This window comes from Archocentrus centrarchus, chromosome 24, assembly GCF_007364275.1.
Source record: "Archocentrus centrarchus isolate MPI-CPG fArcCen1 chromosome 24, fArcCen1, whole genome shotgun sequence".
Taxonomy (NCBI): Eukaryota; Metazoa; Chordata; class Actinopteri; order Cichliformes; family Cichlidae; genus Archocentrus; species Archocentrus centrarchus.
In genome coordinates this window covers 16,360,861-16,371,882 of record NC_044369.1, presented here as the reverse complement: position 1 = coordinate 16,371,882, position 11,022 = coordinate 16,360,861, and positions in this window count along the sequence as shown.

Genomic DNA, 11,022 nt, shown 5'->3' with positions numbered 1-11,022 from the left:
AAATAATTTCTGATGCCTTTGCTTTAATATATGACTATGTCTGTTGTTCCTTTGAATCTTTGTTGTTTTAAAGAAAAATGTGCTTATCCTCTTGATAAAGTTTTTTATGTTAAAGTGTTACTCTCTTGTGCGGTTAGGCCTTGATTTCTGGATAAAAAGATATCCGAATGTCATGATGAAAAAATCGTATGTGATTTAAGTTCAATAAAAAAAAAAAAAAATGCTCTTATATGCTTGAACCAGCTCAATTTGTTACTGTACTACAACAAAATACTAAGCTTGATTTGATGCACCCCCCCCTGTCACCATATTGGCCATGCAGCCTGTAGCAAGCAATGAAAGTATTTAGAGATTAGATGTGTGATAGATAACAATACATGGTGGAAATGTGCTTATAAAGATGTTATCAGGGTAGAAAGTGGCCTGTGACACAATAAGGGTTTAATCTCATGTTCTTGACAATGGATGCAGCTGATTGTTTGGCTCTGGAAGGGCACAGCTGTCTGATGTGGCAGCAGGTTTTAAAGCTGGAGGAAGGAGTCTTCCTGTTCCCTCCTGTTAATGCGCGTGATGTGCCTGCTGAGACCAGTTTTCCACATCACGACACAAACTTCACAGGAATAAAAACCACATTTTCCACAGGGAAAACGCACGCTACCAGATGTTTCCTTCCTAAGGAAGAGCCATAACACATTGAAGTGTAGAGTTTCATACCCCTGCAGCAATGACAGAAGTGGCCCAGAGGATGCAGAGTATAGTGCATCCTCTGGGCCAATCACAGCAGTAAACTGTGATTTCCTGTTCTCTTGCACGTGGGAGGAATATTTGTTTGTGGATCACTTTGTTTTACCTGTGATGCACATGTGGCATGATTAACAGAGCAAACAGGATGTACCGTACTCGTGTAAGTCTTAATTTTTTAATTTTTAGGCAACCGATCCCAGTGTCTTACTTTATAACACAGCAAGATTATGTAAGTCAGTGTCTCAGTAATTGATTTTCTGATTTCTTTTCACTCTCTCGAGTAACTTTCATATCTATTTAAAATGCATTTCTTCCAATCCTGCCAGTGATTTTAGCTGCATCGTGTGCATCTATGAGTACATATAAGCAATAGATTGAGCGCACAGGGATGGAGGCAGATAGACTGAAATGATCGTTTGCAGCACAATTGGATGTCTAATCCTGACTCCTGTCTGTGAGTCTCGCTGTCTTCAAGCTCGTTTTCTTGTGGGAAATATTGACCGAGCGCCGTGTGAGAGGATTGACTCATGTGGCCTGAAGTTTAGTCTGAAACACTAAAAAAAAAAAAACACCAGGGAAAAGCAAACATTTGCACCTCACTGTGTTCTTTCACTAAATGTTTTCTTTTCTCCACTGAGCAGTCTTGAGTTAATTCGGCTCAGTGCTAACACCTGTGCTGATTAATTATTGTTTGCACCTGTGCTGAGTCTACTTAAGCCCCGCTCTTTGCTTGCTGCTTTGTTTGGTCACTTATGTTTGAGAGGTCTGAGTGGGCATCTGTTTCTGTGTAAGGCGGTCCTGATGAGTGATTGGCTGCCCTGAGAAAGAATAGAGAAGTGCAGGAAACATGTAACCACTTCAATCAGCGGTCCAAATCTGACTTCTCCACGCAGGCATAATGCTTCCCAACTGCTTGATGCTCTATTAAAAGCACTCCAGTTTGGAGACTTTAATGTTAATGTTTTTCCTCAAAACCCAAAACATACAACATTAGCTAGTATTTTTTTGCATACGGTGTCATGTAGGTAATGTAGAGTGGGTTAGCTTTCCATTAGGAACGATGCATGTCATCCATCCATCCATCCATCCATATGCCTGCTTCCAGTTTTCCACCCAGTGGAGCAGTGGATATCATTGTCATCTCGCAGGATTCAATTCACTGGCCAGCCTGGCATTTTTCTGTGTGGAGTTTGCATGTTCTCCCTGAGTACTTGGCTTCCTCCCACAGTCCAAAGAGATGCATGTTTGGCTAATTGGTGACTCTAAATTGGAAGTGTGAATGTTTGTCTGTCACTCTGTGTTAGCTTTGTGATGGACTGGTGACCTGGTCAGGATGTACCCTACCTCGCCCCCTGTGACAGCTGGAACAGGCCCCAACATGCCCACGACCCCAAAATAGTTAGCTAAAATTAAAATTAGGAACTTCAGTCTGTTGGTAATTCTTTTGTTTTCCCTATTGCAGCCAACCCCTTTTGCAACTCCAGTTTAAAACTACTCTTTTGATCGACTGCCAGTATAAAAATAAATGTGCAGCTGCACTAAACAGACAAAAAAAAAATAACTCAGAAATTCCACTTCTCTTACAAGCTTGCCTGTGTCTGGATACAGACGGTAGGTGTGTGCAGGAAAAAAAATCAAACAAAAATAGAACTTGAAAGCTAACATTCGACGTGAAAGCTATGAAAGCTTTTCCTCAGTGTTCACCTCTCTCCCATGTTTCCTGTTTAGAGTCAGGACTCTCAATTCATGTCAAGTCATGTGTGAGATTACCTTTGAGATTTCCCCCTTTTTCCCCCTTTCTTATTTTACGCGACTCTTCTGGGTGTTTGTGCTAAAAACTATTGTTTATTAGACTTTTCCCCCCACCTGTTGCAGCAGGCCAGAAATAGTGAAACTCTGCTGTTGCATAACTATTAAAATCGTGCTAAATTAACTGGATGTTATTCAGCTTTAATAGTTCAGCTGTTTCCTGACCGAGTCTATGGTTTTAATTATATCCTGATAACGTCTGTCAGTGATGACTGGCTATAATTTACTGAATGCAGCTGCTTGTGTGCGGAGTATACGTGCAGGAGCATATGTATTTTAAACCCTCAGCATGCACTGATTTCCTGCCAGCAATAATTATATAACTATAGTTATATAACATTTAAATTGAGGAACTCTGTGTTTTAATTAATTGCAGTCTTCTCAGTAATTTTATTTGACTTTTGAAAAAATTACTAATTACTGCTCCTCAGACACTGATCACAATAATTGAGGTACCTCTCTTTGTGTATTATTTGACCTTCTTTTCTGTTATGATGTAGGTCCTTATTGCTGATGAAAATGCTGATTATTTACAACAAGGAGAGTAGTGATGACCATAATTTGTGTAACAGATTATTTCATGGCTTTCTTCAGATCCTTTTACTCTTTTATTCTGTTTTTTTCAGACTCAGTATCTGCACATGTAAAAGTTTAGCTTTGCCTGTTTATTTTGTATATACCGTATAAAGCCAACATTTTGTGTGCTCCTGTCCTTAACAGCTATTTCAAATTTCCCTGAGGATCAAGGCTTTTAAACACCAATCAAAGTTACAGTTTGAGTTTGGTCGTGCATGAATTCTGTATGCAGATGGATTTAAAGCTCCTTCCTAATTTGGCCTCAGTGATGAGTTGCTCTTATGCATGAATGCCCTTCAGTTCCTCAGGAACAGCTGCACTTATAGCTACCTACAATGTCTCATTTCAGTTCTTCAGCACACTCAAATTATGGTTATAAATATAGGAGCTGAGTAGGTGTAAGTGTGGTAGATGCATAAGTGTATGGTGGGGTAGAAGAGGTTGAAAGAGCAGAATATAAAGGACTTTTTTTTTTAGTCATCACATTCTACTGGACATTATTTAAAACGGGTTATTAGAAGATGTGAATAACCTGTTTTGGCAAGGTGAGACATCTTCTGTGAAAAAGTCTAATGTATTTCAAAAAAGTGATGCTCATTCTTATGAGGACATCATGGACATAATGAGCTGACCTTAGTAGAAAAGAGAAGTGCTACTAAGCTATGACAGGTGCATCAACTGAACTGAGGATGAAGACTGTGGCCGACAGAGTCCCATCAGAAGGGATGATTGCAGATATTAACACTGCTGTATTCACCTTCCCCACTATCAGCATCACAGGAATCAGTGAGCTTGTACATGCCACTGGCACAGTTCTGGAAACACTTGGGTATAAGATCAGGAATGTGTACAGAGAGCGACAGAATCAGGGAAACCAGTAAGGACATTAGTTGACTAACAGAGATGCAGAAGGGTGGTATGAGAGATGGATAAGAAGTAGAACAGGATGTCCATAGCTGAAGCTCTAGAAACTGCAAAACAAAGGCTTATACTGCTGGCTGCTAGGATGAAGAGATACACCAGAGAAGCACAGGCCAAGAGAAAAGAAAAGAAAACACAGCACAAAGACAGACTCACTCAGAACTGTGACTGAGCAATACAGGAAGAACACTTGAGAGAAAGAGGCATCACACAACCTCAATCCCAAGTGGCTGGTGGAGCTAAGAGCAGACCACAGCAACCTCCCAGAATAAGAGCCAATCAACATCACAGACACAGACATTCAATTAATCTCAAGCATGTCAAACTGGACAACACCAGGACCTGATAAGATCCACACCTGCTGGCTGAGAAGAAGCCAACTACACGCCATGAATACGTGGCAGCACAAGAAAGAAATAAGAAGAAACATAAGAAAATGTAAAACTGTGAACAGTATATTTATTTAGTTTGAATGAGTTAGTTTGAGACCTGAAAGTATGACTTTATAAGACCAGCTTAATAATCAGTACACTTTATTTTGTCAGATGTATGTTAGGAGAAAAGAGTCCAATATAAGAGAGTCTTATTTATTGACTGATGAATGTAAAAGGAGAATCATGGTCAAGCAGGCAAAAAGGCTCAAACACAATTGGTGTGATGTTACTGTGACAGCAGACCCGTGGATTTTTACATGGATTTTCTTAGTGAAAGTTAATCATGTTTTAAACTTATATTGTTTTACAATAGAAACATGCTAACATTTTTAACAGAGTAGTTTAGCTTTTTTGCCCCAAAAGTGAAATGTGAAAAATCAGTGACAGTCTTATGCAGTGTGTCGATAGAACGTGGGTAACAAAGCTTGAAAGTTAAAGCTGTATGAGACACCGTGTCCTCATCCACAGCAGACTGAAAATGCCAGAATCAGAGTGGCAAAACTGTCTAGTCACAAATGTGGAACAACTACTTGTCAGTTAGATTGGGGGTGGTACATAGCTGCTCAAAAATATGTTCTTACACCCATTTAAAGTGTACAAATTAGCGCGCTGTGAAAAATAGCACTTGCTGCGAAGTTTGTCCTAGCCCCCACTGCACATTTAAAGGAATGCTTTAAAGTATGCTTTCTTTTTCATCATGAAATTTAAAACATGTCCTCACTTTGTGGATCTTTTTACCCAGTCCTCACCGTGCGGCAGGTATAAAAATGTGTGTGTGTGTGTGTGCATGCAGTGGTAAGGTTTGCTGAACATAGACAATAGAAGCACAGGGTAAACTGTGTGAATTGTTCAAATATAGACCTGCAGTTACATCTTTAATTATATCCACAGATACAGTATAATTAACAAGTTGAATTCCATTTGTTTAATTGCATATTTGAACTATTTATTGGCAAACAGTGGCCAGGCACAGTGATCTCTAGAAGAGTTTGCTGTTAGGCTGATAAGAAACCATTATAGCAGAAACTCATCAGTTTCAATTTATTTGTTGTCTTGGTTGTCCAATTTGGACTAAAGGAAAACTTAAGCAGAAGTGTCACCTATCCTAGCCAGCTTACACAATGCAGATGATTTTTAGTTTCCATAATTTGGGATTAACAGGAAACTGAAATCAAGCTACTGTATGTGTAGAGAATATATTAGTTTGAGGGGGAATTAATTCTTATGCTATAAGAGTGTAACGATAACGATGTACAGAATATGATGAGAATCTTATCAATCTTGTCCTCTCTTTGAGGCAGGTTTTTATCCAAGACAGTTGGAATAATGAATATAATATGAACTATTACGTACAGTACCATTCCCATGTAAATTTAAAACATTTCTCACTAGCTGGAAATTTTCAGGCCAGTGACAGAAATAGAGGCACAGAGGGCTGAACCAGCCATTAATACTACACTTTTCACCTTTCAAAGGTCATCCATTCAACTTGCAGAGGTTAGGTGGTGTGGAAGGTAAAAGGCATTAAAAATATGAACTGTGACAACTGTTGTGACTCCACACTGACCTCCACATCAGCCTTGACAGCTCTCTGAGAAACAGAAGTGCAGAAAAACCAACCCCAAGGAAACTAGAACGCTTTTATTCACATTACCATCAGCTTAAAAGTCATTTAATCTTTCCAGGCAATCAATACTTCAGATATTTTGTGCAATAATAAAATATTTAGTTGTCAACATTTTTTTTTTCTATTTTCCGGTAGAGTGGGTTTTGCAGAAAAAAACATTGATATGCTGTAGATGGATCTCATAGCAGACATGAGAGTGAACATAAAACAGTTTGAAGAGCAGACAGGAGCTGGAAGATTCAGCCATCAGTATCTGTGTGTTTGTTAGCCAGCGGTATTTTTTCCCAAATGGCCTTCATTAATTTTGTGAATTGTTTAAAGAAGGATTGCACTTGGACTGTTTATCCTTTCAGCCTCTTCACACAATGTCACCAAATATCTTCAAGGTCACAGAGGCTCCTTGACAATCCGTGCTGTACTATCAAATCATAAACCTGTCTAATGGAGTGAAAATCTTTGCAGACCAGCGCTTGTGAAGTCTTGCGTTAATGCCTTGGGCAAACGACTTCCTGCTGCACAGCCTCTCAGTAACATCTGTAGGAGTCTGAAGTGATGAAATTCTCATAAAACTTTGAGACTGTTACAGAATGCAAAGTAAGCCTTGGCTTCACTGAACAAAATGATGAACCTTACTGTTTTTCAATTAAATAATTTTCATGTCTCTGAACACATCAACTCACTAAAGTGTTTTGTTTTTTTAAAGGCATGTTAAAAGCCATATCATTATCATTTCTACTTATCAGAGACACTGTCTTTAAACTATATCTATTTATGCTCCTCGGTGAGTACTGAAGTAAAAGTCAGGATGTCATTCATCTTCCCAGCACGAGAGGATATCCTGTCTGCAACAGCCAGAACATGATAGGAAAATCATATTCAGAGAGAGAGGTCAGAGTTTAAATATTGTTCATCGGGCTTTAAAGAGGCGCTCTTTGTTCCCATTTTAACTTTTATAATTGGCTTAATGATGATCTCATTCATAGACTTCATATTTTTGTTTGTTTCTTAAAAACTCATCTACTCAATATCCCCAGTAAATGTAAATTTCATAACCCACACAGAGCAACAGGTTGCAATAATGTATTAAGTAAATGGGTGGGGGAAGTGGCTAGCACGGCGCTATGAGATGGCAGCAGCGCCTCTCGTTCGTTAGTCAACGACTCGTTAGTTCTGTCATGATCCTGGCTCTGTTAAACCAGTGTTTTCTGTTTTGGGCTTTGATTTCTATTATGTGAAGTTCCGAAGTTCTGAGTCTTAGTTACGGTTTATTTGCATCCTTCTTAGATAAGTTAGTTTAGTTACCTGAGTTTTGTTCTTGGTTATAATTTATTTGTATTTAATTCCTTGCTCCTGTCATGATCCAGGACTGTTTGCCTGTTTGTGGTTTTTGTTCTTTGATATTCTGTTAAATATATTATGTTGTTTCCTAGTTTGGTTCATAGTTTGGATTCCTGAAGGATTTTTGGTTATGGATTATTTTGTGTTTCAGGTTGTGCTGGTGTCTTGTATTTGTGTTTATTGTTCCTCCTCTGTGTTCAGGAGTTCATGTGTCTCACTCCTGGTCTCTGTGTTTAGTTTCTTCCTGTTTTATTTTGGCATGTCTTTGGTCCTTGTGCTTTAGGTTTAGTTTTGCTTCCTGTGTTTCCCTCCCAGCTGTTTCTGCATAGCCCATTACCTGGTGTGTACATATTGTCTGTGTTCTTGTTGTTGTCTGTGCCCTGTGTGGCGATGTGTCAGTTTTTCCATGTTTCGCCAAGAAGATTCTATCTTCTGGATTTTGCCTTATCAGTCTCCAGAATCTTGCATATGCGTCCACTTCCTCCTGCCCACACTGTCAACTATGACAAGTTCGCTCTTTTGAAAAACCAAGGTGTAAAATACAACCATCCTATATTGTGTTAAATAGTAGCAATATATTCATTTAATACACATAAACATTAAAATACTGCAGGATTGTTAAATGGGTTGGGCAAGGGAACCCAGTAATGTGTATATCTGTGACTCTTTAAAAACAAGTTTCCACCTTTGATTTTATTTTGCTGTCACAGCTGCACAGTTCAGTGGTCCTTAATAAGTGCTACGAAACAAAAATATCTAAATAAGAAAAAGTCATCATGTGGCCAATTATAAGCCAAGAAACTGTAGAACTGGAAAGTCTACAAAGGACCTGTCAGAGTCTTTCCACACACAACCCACGCACCCACACACTCAGTTCAAGCTCGCTTTCAGTGTGTGAGGTAACCTCAACATGTACCGCTTCAACTTGAGATGATTGTGGTTGGTGGCTGAGTCACCACTTTCCTCTGTCGCCACAGACAGAATCACTAATGAATGAATTTCCAACCAGGCTGTGGCTGCTTTTTTCAGGATACAATATTCTACCTTTTTGCTATTAAGTACATCACAAGCAGCCTTTTGAGTGTGTCGCGTGAATACAAATTCACAACTACAGCCATATATATAAAAGTATTCAGCCAGCTGTGAGAATAGAGGGATATATAATAAAAAAAGGGTTCACAAAGTTCTAGCCAAAGCAGTTTTCCTGTATATTCAACATATTTGCTAAATATATTCTAAAACCTGTAGATTATGAGTGTTTAAATACTCACGTTGTATTAAATCTACAATATTTAAGGCAGTCTATATTGAGAGCAGTGAATGATAGTCTTTCTTTGAAAAGCAGAGTCATAAGCTGTCCTCTTGGTGTAATGCAGCATCCAAGAATGTGCTTATGGTCCTGTCTGTCTGGTGACAGTGCACAAGCTGGAAGGTGACGTGCGATGTCGCTCTCCATCTAGAAAGTCATTAAGTAACCTGTCAGTTTTCATTAAGGAACACTGCAGTAGGTTACAGAGTGGCATCTTCGCTTTTGTTGCAGACTCCTTCATGCATTTAGCACAGGAGAACGATGAGGATGAACTACAGAAAACTTGTCCTATTGCACAAACAGTTCTCAATACATAACGTTCAAGGTAAGTGAAGGTGTCACTGCAGTCACTCATGAGTAGCCTTCTCAATCCACGCTGTGCTTGTGAACCATGACGAGCATTTTGCAGCTTGTGACTCAGATCAGTTTGTCAGTCCTTGTCCGTTATCAGACGGTGTGTGTCATTACTTATGTGATTACAGCATTGTTGTGTCCCTTATTGTTGAGCTGCACAGAAAACATAGGTTGTTTATCTGGAAGAAATGCAGTACAGTTCATTCTGTAAAAGATGGCAATCAAGGAGGACTACAACAATAGAAATGATTTTGTTTTTGTTTCAGACAGGTATTGCAGTTGTAGCAAAAGCCTGACCTAATGAAGATTAAAGGTCTTTGACACATGATTTTACAGTTAATGCTGGCTTAAGTACTTAATTAGACTGAACAAATTAAAAAGTAGGCCTAACGTATGTGAAGCTGGTTACTGAGGACTGTCCCATTCTGGTGTGAGCAAAGACTCTTGGGAAGGTAAATGCTGACATTCAAATCACTGAGTTACTGGTATGATGAACTATCTTTTGGGTAAGTTGTTTGTGGATGTGTGATGTGGTTTATGAGGGTTGTAGGCCAACTATGAAGGGAGATTAATGGGTTAGTGAGGTAAACCTTAAAATCCAAGTGGTAGGAATCTAGGCATTTTTTCCTGTCTCTATCTCAGAACTCTGTGCCTTTGTGAGGCAGTGCAAACACTCCACCTCATAGCTAGATTCAGTCCCCTCTCCTTTTCTGAAACACATTTTTAAGTGTATCTCTGAGTCTGTCATAATTGTTAACATGTCACTTGAGACTGGAGCCCCCCCCCCCCCCCCCCCCTTTTAAAATAGCTTTTACAGAAATCAAACTTAGACACTAGTATATTGACTAAATACAGACCAATATCAAACCTTCCCTTTTAAGTAAAGTTTAAGAAAAAGCAGTATCCATGCAAATCAATGTTTTCTTTAAACAAAATGGCATCCTTGATAGGTTCCAGTCTCGTTATAGAGGAAATTCTTTATCACCTGGTGAAGATCAGGTATCAACCACTCATGACTTTTACTGAGGTCTTCCACAGGGCAGCTTTCTTGGTTTGTTACTTTTCTCCTATTACATGCTGCCACTTGGCAACTTTTTCACACAGCATAACATTTGTTACCATAGTTGCGCAGATGATACTCGGCTATATATCTCTGTAGGGCCAGAAGAGATTAACTTTCAGGCACTATGATTGATTGGCAGTAACAAATGGATGACCGTATACCTTTTAAAACTTAACAAAGACTAAATGGAAATTCTTTTAATTGGCCCTAAGTTGGAACATTAGCTGATGGAGTAAACCTATAAAAAAAAGTCTGATTTTTGATTTGAGCTTTAAACCCATCCATCCATTCTCTTCCACTTATTCTTTTCAGGGTCACATGGGGGATGGAGCCTATCCCAGCCGTCAAAGGGTGAGAGGCAGGGTACACCTTGGACAGGTCACCAGCTTGTCGCAGGGCTAACACAGAACGACAGACAATCATTCACCACTAACAGCAATTTAGAATCACCAATAAACTTCATGTCTTGGGGAGAAAACCTACACAAACACGGGGAGAACATGCAAAGTCCACACAGAAAGGCCCCAGTCAAGGTGGATTCAAACCCAGGACCTTCTTACTGTGAGGCAACAGTTCTAACTACTGCACCACCATGCTGCCAGCTTTCAATCCCACGTTGATTTTTATCACAAAAACTTCTTCCTCTCAGGAATATTGCCAAGATACAACTCTTTGTTACTCGTCATGACTCTGGAAAAACTCATTTATGCATAGAGACTAGCCTGGATTACTACAGTGCTCTTTTTTGCTGGACTTCCCAAAAACATCAGCAGCAGACTGCAGCTTATCCAGAATCCTGATGCAAGGTGCGCTATATTGACTTCCAGTATCCTACAGAATTTATTTT